Here is a 15793-nt window from a genome sequence, read left to right on the forward strand (position 1 = left end):
CATAACAAGCAGGGTGGTTCTGATGCATGCTTCAATATGAATAAGCCTTGAGTTCTTTCTGCTAAGTGAAATAATCAGACTCAAAAAGACAAATATTGCATGATTCCACTTAGCAGAGGTGCCTAACATCCTGAAATGCATAGACAGAAAATGAAAAGATGGTTTTCAGCAGCTGGAGGGAGGGGGTAAGAGGAGTTGGTGTTTAATGGGTACAGAATTCCAGTTGGGGAATATGAAAAAGTTCTGGCTGGGGATGTACAGTGGTGGTGGTTGAACAACAACCTAAATGTACTTCCTGCCACTGGACGTACACTTGAAAGTGGTTAAAATTGGCTGGGTGAGGTGGCTCACATCTAATCCCAGCATCTGGGAGGTCGAGGCGGGCATATCACGAGGTCAGGAGATGGAGACCATCCTGGCTAACATGATGAAATCCCCTCTCTAATAAAAATACAAAAAATTAGCCAGACATGATGGCAAGCACCTGTAGTCCCAGCTACTCAGGAGGCTGAAGCAGGAGAAGCAGTTGAACCCGGGAGGTGAAGGTTGCAGTGAGCTGAGATCATGCCATTGCATTCCAGCCTGGCTGACAGAACAAGACCCCTTCTCAAAAAAAAAAAAAAAAAAAAAGAAAAAAGTGGTTAAAATGGTGAATTCCATGTTATATGTCTTTTACCACAATTTACAATAATTCCTATTGTTTTGCATAAAACAGCTGTGGAAAGCTTTGCAGGACATGAACAGCACAGCTGGCCACTGGGGCTGGCATGGGGCTGGGACCTGGGTGCATAGGGAACAGGGATGAGACACAGGCTTTTCATGCCTGCACACATATACAGATACAAGTTGCAAATTTCTGAGTCATTTAAATACAACACCTATTCAAAAAATCAAACAGAAAAAGGAAATGTAATGGAGCTGAAGGATGAGGGTAGGTGGCGTGGCTGCTCAGGAGGACTGTGGAGGCCACATCACCCAACCTTCGTTGCCTCTCTTAGCAGCTGGAGGGCAACCCGGGGACTTCAGGGCTCTGGAAAGAGGAGCAGGAGAGGGCCATGGCCGGAGGACGCCTGAAAAAGATCATCTCTGCCACAGAGAAGAAGCTGGCTCGGATGCTGGTGGCCTCCGTGGAGATGGGGAGACCCGGGGAGACAACTGTATTCATTCAAGGAGGAATGGGTGGTGGTGGAAACTCAGGTGGAGGCCACAGGGTGCAGAAGACAGGACACAGCAGAGAGAGATGTAGGACATGGAAGGGACTGAAAGGACTGGCCACCGGACGTAAAGGGGCAAGGAAAGTGGAAGCATGAGGACATCTGCTGCGCATCTGACTGAGGGGTCGCATGCCCAGGGTGCCCTTCCCTAAGGGAGAACCCAGGACAGGAGGAGATTCAGAGAAAACCGCCCAGCTCACTCCAGCAAGAAGCAGAAAAGGGACTGGTTAAAGGACAGGGTAGGAAGGTCACCAAGCTCCAAGGGCCCTCATGAATCCGGCTTGGAGGCCACAGGGCCTAGGGCAAGGACCAAACCACAGGCACAGGACAGCTCCGGTCAAGATCTTCTGGCTACTGCAGGAGGCAGAAACCACACCCTGCACCCTGCACTGCTGAGGCTGGCCCTGGAGTCTAGAAGTTTCTGCACCAGAAGCTTCTGTCCCCCATCCCCACTCAAAAAATTAAAACAAAAACAAAAAGCAAATCGGCGCCATGCACCCTCTGCTTCCTGGTGCTGTTCAGGATCCTGAGTCTTTCACAGGAGCAACTGATGGGGAAAGCCTGGACCCGTGTCGGTGTCCCTCCTGCAAGGAGTGCTGGGAAAGTGAACTTTCCACCTTCCTCCTTGGGAAGGCAGAACATTCCCCATGTGTACTGGTGGCATTTAAAAACTGCAGGGCAGCCAGAGAACATGGACCGTGTTCCACCAGGAGAGTTCGTAGTGGGATGTCCCGGTGCTGACGCCTATCCTAAGGTGGGTATTTGGGCTAAGGAACTGAGAAGCCGGTTTCTGCCTAGAGTTAGAGATCCGAGAGGCATCAGCTCATGGAAGGGAGGGAAGCTATGATGCCTCAAGGGTGGGAGATCAGATGAACCAGGAGAGGCAGGGCCCAGGAAGAACCCCGGGGAGCAGCCTCCTTTAAAGCCTGGGGGAAGTAGCTTCAGAGGAGGTGGGGTCACTTGGGTGGGGTTTGCTGGAAAAATATAATTAAGAAACAAATTTCTGCTCAGCCCAGAAACCCCCCTCACATCCGTAGAAGTAAAAGAAACCTGTATTATGATTGAGCAAGCATTAAGGCAAAATGTGATGCAATCTGCTAAGAGATGACAAAGACAGAAAGAAATCCCACCTTTGTATCCAGCCAAGCAGGTGCAACCCATCACACACATGGTCTCCAGACAGATGGTGACTAGTTCCCAGTTGAGAGGACTCAACGGCACCATTTGTCCCATATAGTTCATCCTAAATTCACCCAGTAACTGTGTTGATTCTCTGTGTGGTTAATTGGCTTTATCCACAGGAAAAACAAACCTCTCTTATCTATGACAGGAGGTAGTTTTGCAACTGGGAGTGAGATGCCCGCAGAACTGAGGTTCCTTCCTTCTCACAGAAACTGGAAGACAGGGGAGCTTTCTGCCCAGATGCCTGCCTTTCAAAGAGAGGGCTCCTATGGCCTTGAGGAGGACAGTTCTGGGTTGTGAGGCAGGCAAGATGCTTATGTATAGTTTAGAAAACTTTATGTACATCTTCAAGGGACAGAGAAAGAATTTTCAATTACACCTCTTCTAAAAATAAATGTTTTCAAAGTCCAGCCTAGGCAACATAGCAAGATCCTATCTCCACACACACAATAATAATAATAAATTTGCTGGACATGGTGGGGTGTGCGTGTAGTCCCAGCTACTCAGGAGGCTAAGGAGGGATTATCACCTGAGCCCAGCAGTTTAAGGCTGCAGTAAGCTTGGATGGCACCACTGCACTCCAGCCTGGGTGACAGAGGGAGATTCTGTCAATGAATGAATGAATGAATAAATGAATGAATAGAAAATGCTCTGAGTGAAAAGAAGAGAGTCTCTATCTTTTTTCAACAGGCTAAACAAAATTTTTAAGAATGTATATTTGCCTCACAGAGATTATTCCAGGAAAAGAAGTGGCACTCAGTGTTAAAGGACGCAAAACTAACCTGTGAGTTCCTGGCAGGTTTAGCAATAAAGGAGGATGTTGCTGATCTCAGTACAAGCAATGCTAGAGAAAGGGGAAGATGGAAGTGGAGAAGGACGAGTGAGTGGAAGGTGACAAATGGAAGCAAAGAAACGTATCCAGTCCATTGAAGATGCTTGACCGAGAAGAAAGAGGCGGTGGAGGGAATGGAAGCCCGAAGAAGTCATTTGTTGCAATAAGAGACCTCATAGCACGTGTAGGGTGCGAGGCAGAGCCCATGCAGAGGAGCTGTGGAAGGCTGGCAGGGTGCAGGTGGCCCCACTCTCCATCACCCTGAGGAGTATGTGGTCAGAGTTAAAGCTCAGTCTGTTTCTGGGATCAGGTAAGAGGTGAGCGTCCGGAGAAGAGAGGCGGATCTTCAGATCCTGCAGACCTCCGCCGCGCCCTCTGTCCCTCTTGATTGCTTTTTCTCCATCTCCATTGTCTGGCTCACATTCCTGTCACGTTTTCATTTCTCCCTATCTCTCTTTTCTCTTTTCTCCTCTCTTTTTCTTAACCCTTGTACCATTGGAATTCCCACTAATAGAATTTAAACAGCTTTTCAAGTTGGTTTTTTGTTCCCAGAATTTGACTTCAGACTCTCCATGAATAATGTGGAAATCAAACGAGTATAAGCTGGTTCATGTCTCTGCAAATAAACAAATAAAATCTACATTCCAAGGCTTTCTTCTTCCAGAGAAGCCCACATTTGATTTTTTTTTTTAATTACTGTCACTTGCAATAGATTTTTAAATCTTGTAACCTGGTTACACATGTACCTTGGGGCAAAAGCCTTACTTCCTGCAAGAGGAAACCAGGCTTGACTAGCCTCATGCTGGCTTTGAAGAAGTAAAATCAGGGACTGATCAAATTGCATAGGGTAAATATCAAAGGTTGAAAGTCAACAATAGGTGGTAGAGGGAATACCCCAAATTATAAAAAACAAACTGTTTAAGCCACAATAGAATTATCATAGAAATAAACCACGGTGCTTCCTGCTAAAATATTCTACTTAGAATTGTAAAATATTCTTCTCAATAACTCCTGGAAGAGCCTATTAAGAAATTAATGAGGCTAAGCACGGTGGCTCACACCTCTAATTCCAGCACTTTGGGAGGCAAAGACGGGCAGATTACTTGAGGTTAGGAGTTTGAGACCAGCCTGGCCAACAGGGTGAAACCCCATCTCTACTAAAAATACAAAAATTACCCAGGCATGGTGGCAGCAGCCTGTAATCCCAACTTCTCGGGAGGCTGAGGCAAGAGAATCGCTTGAACCCAGGAGGCGGAGGTTGCTGTGAGTCAAGATGGCACCACTGCACTCCATCCTGGATGACAGAGTTAAACTCCATCTCAACCAAGAAAAAAAAAAAGAAGAAGAAATTAACGAATGTAAGAGCATCTATGTTGCAAATACAGTGTATTATTTTATGCAGGCTTTCACAAGCTCCAAAAGATTCACCGTGCAGAACTGGAGGTTCTAGAGAAAGACCACGTCTCCTCCTGCAGGTAACTCTTCATTCAGGAAGCAGCTCTTGGCTTATCCTTCGGCTTAGTGGAATTCGAATACCTCACCATAGGACACCAAGGGCTTTGGGACCTGAATGGCACATCATGCCCTGGTGACATCTGAGTTATGTTGGGCATGCACAGCAGACTCCAGCATCCCAAGGAGAGCTGTGTATGGGGTCAGGCTCAAGCAGGTCCCAGGGCAGCAGTGACCCAATGGGTGACTCAGACTCCCATGGCACCTGCTCCTTCTGTTTCTCCCTCCACCATATATATGAGCTCATGGGAAATGCTGTGACGTCTTACAGAGGAGGAAAGTGCATGGACTTCCAGCTTCTAGAAGTGTGATACAATAAACTCCTGTTGCTTACCTACTCCTCTGCATTATTTTGTCATGGCAGCCCTAGCAAATTACTACAGGGACTGTGGGGGTTAAGATGACACCAAACATCAAATGCCACTCCCTGTTCCAACACTGAGACCATTCCACAGCCTTTGAATGACAAGACAGGCCTTCAACCTCAAGACTACCTGGTTAGGTAAGAAGTACCTTAGTCACAACACTTCTGAACTTTCTTGCCTACCTGCAGGGCAGGAATTTTTACCATTTTCAAATGAGAACACTGAAGCTCAGAGAAATGAACCTATTTCCTGATGGATAAGAGGTGATATATTTTAGTCCTCAGACCAACTCTGAAGTAGCAAGGTTGTAGTCTCAAGAGTCAAACTTGGCTGGGCATGATGGTTCAAGCCTGTAATCCCAGCCCTTTGGGAGGCCGAGGTGGGTGGATCACCTGAGGTCAGGAGTTCGAGAGCAGCCTGGCCAACATGGTGAAACACTTTCTCTACTAAAAATACAAAAATTAGCCGGACCTGGTGGCATGTGCCTGTAATCCCAGCTACTGGGGAGGCTGAGGCAGGAGAATCACTTGAACCCAGGAGGCAGAAGTTGCAGCGAGCTGAGATTGTGCCATTGCACTCCAGACTGGGGGAGAAGAGTGAGACTTCTTCTCAAAAAAAAAAAAAAAGAATCAACCTTGAGCCAGGCACGGTGGCTCATTCCTGTAATCTCAGCACTTTGGGAAGCCGATGAAGTCAGGAGTTCGAGACGAGTCTGGGCAACATGCTAATACCTTGTCTCTACCAAAAATAAAAAATTCGCTGGGTATGGTGGCTCATGCCTGTAATCCCAGGTATTTGGGAGGCTGAGGCACAAGGCCTCAGCATGAACTCAGGAGGTGGAGATAGCAGTGAGCCAAGATTGAGCCATTGCACTCCAGTCTGGAGTGCAAAAAAAAAAAAATCCATCTCAAAAAACAACACAAAAAGAATAAATATGGGGCCTCATGACTGTATATTACTGGGGTTCTGACCTAGACTGAAAGATCAGGGAAGACTTTCCTGAAGAGAAAGTGAGCTATCATGGGCCCACTGTACTCCAGCCTGGGCAATGTAATGAGGCTCTGTCTCAAGAAAAACATGCAGGATAAAACCACAATAAGATACCACTACAGAACGATTAGAATGGCTAAGATTAAAAAGAGTGACCACACCAAGTGTTGGCAAGGATGTGGAGGCACTGGAACGCTCACACAGCTGGTGGGAATGTAAAATGGTACAACCACTATGGAAAGCAGTCTGGCAGCTTCTAAAAATTTCAGCATACACCCACCATGTAACTTGGCAATTCCATTGCATTCCCACATTATTTTTATTTAAAAGAAAATCAAATGGAATGATCTTTAAAGCATTTTTTCCTGACAAATAGATGAAGTGTGGGTAGCAGCCCAATCCTCCCCAGTCAGTCTTCACAGGGCATACGTGGCCTCGTGGCCCACAGGAAATATGGGTCTCTCCACAAGTGCTAAGTCCACTGACTCCATCAATCCTAAGATGTTAGTTCCACAGCACTGACAGCATTGGGCTTTGTCTATTTCTTTCTTTCTTTGTGTTTTTTGAGAGGGGGTCTTGCTCTGTCAATCAGGCTGAAGTGCAACGATGCAATGTTGGTTGTAATAGCTCCCATTTCATTTCTAATTGATATTATTTGGCTCTTCTCTCTTCTTTTCTTGGTTAATCTTGCCAATGGTCTATCAATTTTATTTATTTTTCCCAAAACTCAGCTTTACATTTTATTTATATTTTGTATTATTTTGTTTCAATTTCATTTAGTTCTACTCTGATCTTGGTTATTTTCTTTCTTCTGCTGGGTTTGGGTTTGGTGTGTTCTTGTTTCTTGAGTTTCTAGAAATGTAAGCTTAGATTGTCTATTTGTGCTCTTTCAGTCTTTCTGATGTAGGCATTTAAGACTATAAACTTTTAGCACGCTCTTTGCTGTATTCCAGATGTTTTGATAGGATGCATCACTATTGTTCAGTTCAAAGAATTTTTAAATTTCCATCTTCATTTCATATTTGACCCAATGATCATTCAGGAGCAAGTTATTTAATTTCCATATGTTTGCATGGTTTTGAACGTTCCTTTTGGAGTTGATTTCCAGTTTTATTCTACCGTTGTCTGAGAGAGTACTTCATATAACTTTAATTTTCTTAAATTTATTGAGACTTGTTTTGTGGCCTATCATATGGCCTCTCTTGAAGAAAGTTCCATGTGCTGATGAATAGAATGTATATTTTGTGTTTGTTGGGTAGAATATTCTCTAAATATCTCTTAAGTCTATTTGCTCTAGGGCATAGTTTAAATCCATTGTTTCTTCTTTGACTTTCTATCTTGATGACCTGTCTAGTGCTGACAGTGGAGTACTGAAGTCCCTCACAATTATTGTGTTACTGTCTCTCATTTCTTTGGTCTAGTAGTAATAGCTATATAAATTTGGGAGCTCCAGTGTTAGGTGCATATGTATTTAGGATTGTGATATTTTCCTGTTGGAGAAGTCCTTTTATTATTATATAATGTCCCTCTTTGTCTTTTTTAACTGCTGTTGCTTTAAAGTTAGTTTTTTTGATATAAGAATAGTTACTCCCACTCACTTTTGTGGCCATTTGCATGGGGTGTCTTTTTCTACCCTTTTACCTTAAGTTTATGTGACACTGTATGGTTAGGGGAGTCTCTTGAGGGCAGCAAATACTTGCTTGGTGAATTATTATCAATTCTGCAATTCTGTATCTGTTAAGTGGAGCATTTAGACCACTTACATTCAGTGTTATTATTGAGATGTGAGGTACTGTTCCATTCATCCTGCTATTTGTTGCCTGAATACCTTGGTTTTATTTATTTATTTATTGCATTTTTGTTTTATAGGTCCTGTGAGATTCATGCTCAAAGAGATTCTGTTTTGATGTGTTTCCAGGATTTGTTTCAAGATTTGGAGCTCTTTTAGCAGTTATTGTAGTGCTGGCTTGGTAGTGGCAAATTCTCTCAGCATTTGTTTGTCTGAAAAACACTGTTGTCTTTCCTTTATTTATGAACTTTAGTTTTGCTGGATACAAAATTCTTGGGTGTTAATTTTTTTTTTTTCTGAGATGGAGTATTGCTCTGTCACCCAGGCTGGAGTGCAGTGGCACTATCTTGGCTCACTACAACCTCCACCTCCTGGATTCACACCATTCTCCTGCCTCAGCCTCCCAAGTAGCTGGGATGACAGGTGCCTGCCACCAGGCCCGGCTAATTGTTCTTGTATTTTTAGTAGAGATGGGGTTTCACCATGTTAGCCAGGATGGTCCCAATCTCCTGACCTTGTGGTCTGCCCACCACAGCCTCCCAAAGTGCTGGGACTAGAGGGGTGAGCTACCGTGCCCAGCCTGATAATTTTTTTTAAAGAGGCTGCAGATGGGTATGCATGCTCATTTGAGGTGTTCTTCTCTTATTGAAGATTACTAAAATCCCATGTGTTGAAAAGCATTTGGGATTATTTACTTAATTGATGAGTACTCATTTGTTTTTACATTAATTCGATACCATATATAAACAGTATATAAACATAGGTATGGACATATACATATGTGATATGTGATACAACATAGAACATACACAAGTGCACATAAAGATAGAGGGAGATGGAACTACTTCAGATTTCTGATTTTAAAATTTTATACATGAACACATAAAACTGTTAAAAAAACAACAGATGGATTTAAATTGTGCTTTTGTAAGAAGAAAAAGTTAACATTTATCTGAGGGAGCCCTTGGTGAGTTTTAGAGAAAGTAGGCAGTCAATTTACAGCTCAAAGCACACACACACACACACACACACACACACACAGAGAAGGAATTTGGGTGTGTTCAAGGAAGATTAAAAGTAGATGCCAAGGTAACACAAAAATGATAGAAATTTATAACAGGATTTTATAAGGAGACCAGTTTTATTTACATACATAGCTTTTATTTTGGTCTCTGTTTTCCAGCTGTACTCCAGGAAACACACTACACAGGCTCCCTTCTTAAGTGCCGGTGGGCCACTGCACTTGCAGACAGCCCACTTTAAGGGAAGAATCAAGGAAGAAGAGATGCAGACCCCAGAATTATGCCAACAGAGAAAAGATTAAGTGAAAGCTCAAACCACACATTTGAAATCTCATCACATGTTTGGCCGTGCTTTAAGTGTCCTTTACTTTCTTTAATTTCTGCTCTAAAGCTTTTAAATAAACTTTCACTCTTGCTCTAAAATTTGCCTCAGTCTCTTCTTCTGTCTTATGACACTTAGTTGAATTCTTTCTTCCGAAGAAGCAAGAATTGAGGCTGCTGCAGACTTGTAGAGATTTGCTGCCATTAATATACTTTAGTGCCATTCTATATGATAGAATATGTATATATTCTTATATTTGTACATATACATAAAATTTAGGTATTCATAGAGGCATTGAATCTACATTCTTGCTGCACTTTGTGTAAACAATCCAGGTATGAGACTAAGACTTATTTTGGAAATACATTGGTCCCATATGATTTCTATTTCATAAAAATGGGAGACAAGAGGTGGAAAATTATTTTTCAGAAGAATACAATAGAACAACGGTTATTAAATTTTAGGTTTGTTCATTTTTTTTTAATTTTGTTAATTGCCTACAATTTGGACTGAATCCTAAATTTTTTCCTGGTTACAAATTTCAAAACTAACCGTTTCAGAATTTTCTTCCATTTTTCTTCCATTTTGGTATATTATAAGTTAAAACTGTGCTTTTTAAATTTTTATCTTTTTTTATTACACTTTTAAGTTCTCAGATACATGTGCAGAACCTGCAGGTTTGTTACATAGGTATACATGTGCCATGGTGCTTTGCTGCAGCAATTAACCCATCATCTACATTAGGTATTTATCCTAATGCTATCCCTCCACTAATCTCCCACCCCTCAACAGGCCCCAGTGTGGGATATTCCCCTCCCTGAGTCCATGTGTTCTCATTGCTCAACTCCCAATTTTAAGTGAGAACATGCAGTGTTTGGTTTTCTGTTCCTGTGTTAGTTTGCTGAGAATGGTGGTTTCCAGCTTCATCCATGTCCCTGCAAAGTATATGAACTCATCCTTTTTTATGGCTGCATTGAATTCCATGGTGTATATGTACCACATTTTCTTTATCCAGTCTATCATTGATAGGCATTTGGTTTGGTTCCAAGTCTTTGCTATTGTGAATAGTGCTGCAATAAACATATGTGTGTGTGTGCCTTTATAGTAGAATGACCTATAATCCTTTGGGTATATACCTGGTAATGGGATTACTGGGTCAAATGGTATTTCTTGTTCTAGATCCTTGAGGAATCGCCACACTGTCTTTCACAATGGTTGAACTAATTTACACTCCCACCAACAGTGTAAAAGCATTCCTATTTCTCCACATCCTCTCCAGCTTCTGTTATTTCCTGACCTTTAATGATCACCATTCTAACTGGCATGAGATGGTATCTCATTGTGGTTTTGATTTTCATTTCTATAATGACCAGTGATGATGAGCTTTTTTTCATATGTTTGTTGGTCACATAAATGTCTTATTTTGAGAAGTATCTGTTCATGTGCTTCGCCAACTTTTTGATGGGCTTTTTTTTTTTCTTGTAAATTTTTTGAAGTCTCTTGTAGATTCTGGATATTAGCCTTCTGTCAGATGGATGGACTAAAGCTTGGAAGCTGAAACTCGATGACTTATGTAAACTTCTGGAGAAATCATAGCAACTTATATATAAACAACCTTTGTGCCTGCTGATGTGTGGACTACACAAAAGGTACACATGAACACTGGATTCAGACTGCAATTCAGAGAAATTTGTCAGATTCCCACTGCAATTGGAAGATGCTTCAGAAACTCTGGAAAACCTAGTCTATAGACTGCTCAGGACATTACAGGTGAGCCAACACACAACTGAAAGGGATAGAGAGGTGTTTGCCAAGCGAATTGCTCTAATTGTAGCAGCAGTTCTGTGACTTTAATAAGGTTCCAAGATTATACTGTCCCTTTGTTGCTGTGACTTCCCTTTGCCCTTTTCTGATTTGTCTTTATCTCCTTTTCCATGGGACATGACTTCTTAAGAATGAGACTTCCTAGTGATGTAGGATCAGATGAAACATACAGTCACAAAGTCATGTCTTCTGCAATGCTTTCTCTGAAAGCTTTTGGAGAATTGAGGGGCCAGGTGTGCTGGCACAGGCCTGTAATAACAGCACCTTGAGAGTCCAAGGCAGGAGGATCACTTGAAACAAGGAGTTTAAGACCAGCCTGAGCAACAAAGGGAGACCGTGTCTCTACAAAACATAAAATAAATCAAATTAGCCAGGTGCAGTAGTGCATGCCTACAGTCTCAGATATTTGGGAGGCTAAGGTGGGAGGACCGCTTAAGCCCAGGAGTTCAAGGCTGTAGTGAGTACACTCCAGTCTGGATGACAGAGCAAGGTTGTGTCCCTTAAAGAAAAAAAAAAGAAAAGTAAAAGAACGGGGTAAACAGGAAAGCCAAAGATCTCGGGCATCTCCAGATGATTGCCTGAACATATTGTTTTTTCTTGGCTTCAAAACCTTTCAAGATATATATTTCTTTGGAAAAGAAAGACATGCCAATTGTAACTTTAAGTGAGTAATCAAAATCTAGCTACTAAACTGAAGTGTTTTAACTCTCATTCTGATAATATTTATTTTCTGAGGCACAGAAGAAAGAGAAGATTTGATCAATTGTTTTTCTGCCCAGTCCACCTCTTACTACCTGCCTTCTCCCCTTTAAGCAAATGTATAAATACTAAGCCTCCTGAAACCTCTTCAGAGAAAACAGAAGCCACAGAGATTTTTTGCATCTCATGTTTTCCCAGGGTGCACCGTCAAGCTCTGGCTCAATAAAACTCAATTGGTCAAGACCCTTGCCTCAGTCAGTCATTCTGGATAACCACCATGAGTCCTGCAAAGCCCTTCAGTAACCTTTTGCCTGCCTACGTGATGTGTACCCAGGTGAGTCAGGTCTTCGTGAGTCAAACACTCGTCTTCCTTTTCTGTCTTTCCCAACCCTACCACTCAGTGCTGTGTGCTCTGATCTGACCCCAGCTCCCAGGTTGTTTGTATTGGTCTAAGAAAGCAAGACCAGGAGGTGCAGGTTGAGAAGGAAGTAAGAGGCCAACAGCCATGGAAAGTGGCAGGTGGGGCTGTCATTGCTCAAAGCCACATACCCTGGGTGCCTTTTGTGAATTTTTCTGGATTGGGAATCTTTTCCCTGTGTGTCTATCTAGAAACTCACCCTCCTCCTACTTTCCTCTCATTACGCTTTCTGTTTCTAGTGCACTCGTTTATGGCCAGAGAATGGCCATGCAAATAGTTGACAATAGAATAAAAAATGACTGTTTTGTGAGACTTGGAACCTGGCCTTTCTTTTTTCAAAAGAGAATGAGGTTTCTAAAGGCTAGCTTTTATGCAGGGCTGTGCAGATGTGAGTGTAATTTTAGGGAACAGGTGCATAAGTGAAGGGTGAGACAGAAAACAAAATGCTGGCTGTTTGACAAACCCTGAAAATGATTTTTGAAGATGGATGTCATTCAGGAGACCTTGTAAATCTTAGAGTGTCCTCTTACCAGACGAAGTGGAGGATGAGGTTGAATTATGGAGTTAGGTGACAGTGGGTACATACTTCTCTGTCTCAGTTTTTTTTTTTAATCTGTAAAAATGGGGATTGTGGCACTTGGGATTTTTTGGTGAGGAATGTAGTTACTTGGAAAGCTCTTAGGATAGTGTCTGGTGCATAGTGAGTGCTGCATCAATGTGAGCTATTATATTTATGGGACTAGACAAAGATTCCACCCTGGCCGTCCAGAGTGGGGAGGTATTTTCTGGTCAGGGTCCAGGCGGGCCAGCTGGAGATGAAGCTGATTAGTGGGGAAGCTTAACTTCCAGGAGTGGAAGAATTTAGGAGGAGTAAACAGAATGCACAACATTCTGTAAACATTCCTTTACCCAACAGTAGGAATACTCAGAGTGGGTGTGTCTTCCGTGGCAATCATTATCTCCTGGGAATCTAAGAATGTGTCCTAGAGTCAAATGGCTTTGATGTAAGCCAAACCCAGAAATGGGCTTCAGGGCTGCCTTGCACATAGCATTCATTCATCTTGAAAAAGGAAAGCATTTATCTTGCTAAAGGAATCCCCTCTTCTGGCCCAGGCCATTACTTTTGTTTTTGTATTATCCTAATTTTTAAGGTGTAAGGGGAAAGACTGAAGAATAAAATAATGAAGTACATGTATGAAATAACAGGGTAGAAATGAGACTGGAATGTGTAAGTTAAGATAAACTGTGTATAAATTTTGTGTGAACAGGAAAAGGATTTCTTGTTGCAAACAGACCTCTCCATATAAATAATACCCACTGCCTTGAGTGGATAGCAGACCTCATCACAAGAACATTCCAGCAGAGTCATGACAGAATGGGTAGTGTGGCTTCTTTAATTGGCAGGTTAGACTGAGTAAGTTACTGAAGAGAAAAGGAGTCGAAGGAGAAGATGGGTGAGGGCAAGAAAAATGGGAAGGTGAAAAGAAAGGACTGAAAGGAATGTTTACCAAGGGCTCATCAGGTACCAGGCTCTGTGACTAATGTCTTACACATGTTAATTTACTCTTCCACTGTCATTTTCTGATGCAGTAAGAGTCAGCCTTATAGTGCAGATGAGGAAAGAGGCTGAGGGAGGTCAAATGAGTGGCCCAGGGTCATCCAGCCACTTCATAGCAGAGCTAGTATGTTTCACTGTGGTTTGTGCAGACAGAAAAGTGAGACATGGAAGGAACGCAAAACATTTTTGTTGTGGGTGATGTTTATGAAAGTGACCTGTATGAAGCAGAATAATGGCCTCTTAAAAATGTCCACATCTGGGCCGGGCCCAGGGGCTCACACCTCTAATCCCAGCACTTTGGGAGGCTGATATGGGTGGATCATGAGGTCAGGAGTTCGAGAAGCCTGGCCAACATTGTGAGACCCCTTTTCTACTAAAAATGCAAAAATTAGCTGGGCGTTGTGGTGCATGACTATAATACCAGCTGCTTGGGAGGCTGAGGCAGGAGAATCATTTGAACCTGGGAGGCGGAGATTGCAGTGAGACCAGATTGTGCCACTGCACTCCAGCTGGGGCAACATGAGTGAAACTCTGTATCAAAATAAAAAAATAAATCCACATCCTAATTCTTGGAACACATGCATTTACTTTTCTTGGCAAAAACACTGTTCAAAGGTGATGAAGTTGAGTATCTTGAGATGGAAAGTTATTCTGGCTTAGCTGGGTCGCTCCCAGTGTCATTGTAAGGGTCCTTGTAAGTGAAAGAGAAAGGCAGGAGGGTCAGGGTGAGGATGATGCAGACTGAGATACCCCACTGGCAATTGCTTGCTGTGAACATGTGTGATAAGACAAAATTACAACTAATTTAGTTATAGATGTAATTGGCTTTTATTTGTGATTTATGATTTGGGGCAGCTCTCCCTCTACAGATGCTTCAGCATCCCAAGTAGCTGGGACTATATTGCAGGATCTGGCCAGCAACCTGCAGTGCAACGGGGCTCTTTCTTTGTTCCCAGGCAGATCGGCAGGTTGAGAAATAAAAGACACACACAATATAGTGAAAGCTGGGTCCAGAGGGGTCACCGCCTTCTGGTCCTGAGATGCTGCCAATGCACTGGATATACCAGCATTTATTATTAAGTTTAGTGAGAGTGGGGTTAGGTTAGTGAGGGATTTAGGGTCATTTATAGGCTCTCCACAAGGGTTGCATTCCATTCCCAGAGATATGGACATCTGCTTTTCTGGGATAGGAATCTTGGTAATGTGAAACCTCCCTGACTGCATGTGCATTCATAGGCTTTCTTCAGGAGGAAGCACATCACGTGCTGTTGGCTCATTCTGGCAGTCCAACCTGGCGTTTGTGTTTACACAATCCTGCATACAATTTTGTATTTACAATAATCAGGAGCATTTCATCTTTTATTCCATAGCAATAGTTTTAGGGGGTCTCCCTACATCTTCCCCTTTTTTCTGATTTAAATGAACCATAGCAATCATAGCTTGGCACTGGTCATGATTGGATTGAAGAATATTTTTTCCAATTTTACACATGAACAGTAAACAAATAGCACAAATTATACACAGAACAAAATTAATGATAGTGGATCCTCCCAAAGATTTTACCTATTGAATGGGGTTGAGATTAGATAACCCCTCAGAGATACTGTCTAAAACTTCAGCACTGGGTAAAGCAGTTAAGTGTGCTTGAGAGGCCTGAAAAATCTGTTTTTTTAGCTTGCTTATGTCTAAACTTAAATTATCTTCCCTTCCTTGTAAATGGCATTTTATTGATTCCCAATTGTGAACAGACTCATTATATTGGAACGGAGTTATACAAAAATCAGAAGTATTCCAATCACGTTGCATTTGTAATCTATGTTCTATACTCATAATTGTGTCTCCCATCCATATAACAGAATTATATCACGCGCTGTAGGCTCATTCTGACAGCCCAAGCTGGCATTGTCTTTACACAATCCTGCATGCAATTTTGTATTTACAATAAGCAGGAGCATTTCATCTTTTATTCTGTAGCAATAGTTTCAGGGGGTCTCCCTAGAGGTCTACAGGTGCGCGCCACTATGCCCGGCTAATTTTTGTATTTTTAGTACAGACAGGGTTTCACC

General features: G+C 42.5%; 1 pseudogene; it reads left to right on the top strand.

The window, feature by feature from the left end:
• The window catches only part of LOC129019891 (small ribosomal subunit protein eS10-like), a 482677-nt pseudogene that overhangs the window by 370008 nt on the left and 96876 nt on the right, over window positions 1–15793 (top strand).

Source organism: Pongo pygmaeus, chromosome 20, assembly GCF_028885625.2.
Source record: "Pongo pygmaeus isolate AG05252 chromosome 20, NHGRI_mPonPyg2-v2.0_pri, whole genome shotgun sequence".
Classification (NCBI taxonomy): Eukaryota; Metazoa; Chordata; class Mammalia; order Primates; family Hominidae; genus Pongo; species Pongo pygmaeus.